The 2,053-nt window shown below is 61.1% G+C and overlaps 2 protein-coding genes across 12 annotated transcripts in view; one reads left to right on the forward strand and one right to left on the reverse strand.

The window, feature by feature from the left end:
• The window catches only part of RSPRY1 (ring finger and SPRY domain containing 1), a 40,563-nt gene that overhangs the window by 38,114 nt on the left and 396 nt on the right, over window positions 1–2,053 (reverse strand). For 2 of the 7 annotated variants that reach the window (XM_011360118.2, XM_011360124.2), the window contains exon 1: window positions 1,068–1,243. The exons of 1 other annotated variant lie outside the window; for it this stretch is intronic. The gene's annotated coding sequence lies outside the window, so the exon portion shown is untranslated. Of the gene's footprint in view, window positions 1–718; window positions 929–1,067; window positions 1,244–2,053 lie in introns of those variants that run through there. 4 more of the 7 variants (XM_011360119.2, XM_023530626.1, XM_011360120.2 and 1 more) reach the window with 4 other exon arrangements.
• FAM192A (family with sequence similarity 192 member A) overlaps window positions 1,426–2,053 on the forward strand; it is a 30,064-nt gene continuing 29,436 nt past the window's right edge. Inside the window, exon 1 of one of the 5 annotated variants that reach the window (XM_023530632.1) lies at window positions 1,426–1,444. The gene's annotated coding sequence lies outside the window, so the exon portion shown is untranslated. The other 4 variants (XM_023530631.1, XM_011360111.2, XM_011360112.2 and 1 more) reach the window with 4 other exon arrangements.

Below are 2,053 nucleotides of genomic sequence, written 5' to 3' on the forward strand. Positions count from 1 at the left end.
AGACCCAAGGAAGTTGTCACTCCTCTAAGGACAAGTAGACGGTAGGTGAGTTGCTCAGATAACTGCCAGACTCCAGTCAATAACAGACACTTCCAACCCTAAACAGTTCAAAGTACAACACTCCAGGGAGAGCAACCTCATTCAGAAAGGACAGAACTGCAGTCTCAATGGGCCATCTCTGCCTTGGTCTCCCTCTCCAAAGACAGGGAGACTGAGGCAGCAGGTGGGGACAAAAGCCCGATCTGGAGTCACGCAGAAAGTGTTGGTGGGATGGACTTCCCCCGCCCCACTTGCACTAAGCCCAGAGTAGCTGAATTCTGTGTTTAAGACACTTGGTCGGTCTCCAGAGAGAAGGGTCTTGCCGTTCCTGGTACCCTCTCACTGTTCCCGCCGGGGCTTTCCTATGGATGGGGGTCTCTTCCTCCCAGAACCGCCCAGCGATCCCCTCTCTCCAAGGCCCATACCCATTTTCACATCAGGCCTCTGGAGTAGGAGAATCCGCTATCGCTGGCTCCCAACTCCCAGCCTCTCTGTCAGCTGCATCTCTCGACCCCGAGGTATTTCTACGTCTCCCTAGGGAAGGTCTGCCTCCCACCCGTGCCACCTAAACCTTAAACTCCACAAAAGGAAACCCTCCCAAAGCGTCCTCCCATCTACCTCTTCCGCCCTGGACACCCCCGAGAGCCCTCTTAAATATCAGGAACCTCCCAGGAGTTACCTGCCTCTCACCTGGGCCCCTTTAGCCGCGGCCTCCTCAGAAAGGCGACCCCCAAGAACCTCCTCGAGTCAAGAACACCCTAAAGGAGAAACATCCTCTTCCAGGAACCTCTTCAGGCGCCTTCAGCAGGCAACCCGGTGGAGAGCCTCCGGGCTCTTTCCCGGGCTCTGCCCAACGCCACCCCTCCCGGGCCCCTTCCCGGAGCTTCCCCCGACCCCAGTCCCGTCTCCCAGCCGCAGACTCGGGCGGCTGTCCCCCGCCCTGACGGACGTCCCTGGCTCTCAGACTTCCCCCCACTCCGCGTCCCCCGGGTCTTCCCGGATCAGCGCGGCCGGGCTGCGGCACTGACTTTCTCCAGCTCCCGGGTCCACCCAAAAGAGGGGGCGGCGGCGGCGGCGGCGGCGCGACTCCTTTGTGACAGGTCCGAGAGAGCCGTAAAGATGGACGCGAGGCCACGGCACTGCCATTACGCGCGGGGCCCACCCCCGCTTCGCACAGCCGCGGCCCTCCCTCAGTCCCCTAGGAAACGCCCCTTGCTCGGTGGCAATCCCTCTCCTTGACAACCAATCACCTTGCGGGGTCTGTGTCACGTGACCGCCCGGCCCGGCCCGCCCTCTGGGAGCGAGCTGGCCAATCCCCTTGCCGAGGTGTGAATGGCCCAATCAAGTGTCTCCCGCCAGCTTTCTAGGCACCGGATTTCCATCGGACTCCTGGGGAGGAAGAACGGTGCGGATTGGGTTAGGCCGCCGGAAGCGGGGTGGAACTTTGTTGTGGCGGTGAGGAGCAGGAAGCCCTGAAGGGTCAAAAGAAATACAAAAGCAAAGGCTATTTTCTTTTCCTTTTTTTTTTTCCTTCCTTTTTTTTTTTTTCCCCCCCTAAAGAGCGATCGGCCTTTGCGGTGGCGGTTTGGGGTGGGCGCCACCGAGGAGCGAGGGTCTCGCCTCCAGTGCGCCGGTAGGTGAGTGCGGCCAGGGCTCTGGCCAGGCGGTGAGACCTAGGCTCCAGCTTCTTCGCTGAGGAGACCGGGGGGCTGTGTCTGATGTGAGGTTTAGGGCCAGGCCTGTTCTCAGTGTGCGCACTCGTCCAGTGTCTGAGTTGCCAGGGCCCGGGGCTTGCTGGGCCCAACCTGAGGGGGGCCGAGGGAGCCCGCAGAATGGCCTCCAGGTCGTGTGGGACAGGATCCCCGACCCTTTCGAGCGGAATTGGGACTTCGGGCTTCTTGCAGGCTCCCCTCCACCTTTTCTGCTAGGTGGGGCCATCGAGGCTCCAAGTGAGGAGCGGGCCCTTTTCCAGAGCTCTGGGAACGGCTCCAGGCTCCTCAGGAGATGTGGGGAT

The sequence above is a fragment of the Pteropus vampyrus genome, unplaced genomic scaffold (assembly GCF_000151845.1).
Source record: "Pteropus vampyrus isolate Shadow unplaced genomic scaffold, Pvam_2.0 Scaffold51, whole genome shotgun sequence".
Lineage (NCBI taxonomy): Eukaryota > Metazoa > Chordata > Mammalia > Chiroptera > Pteropodidae > Pteropus > Pteropus vampyrus.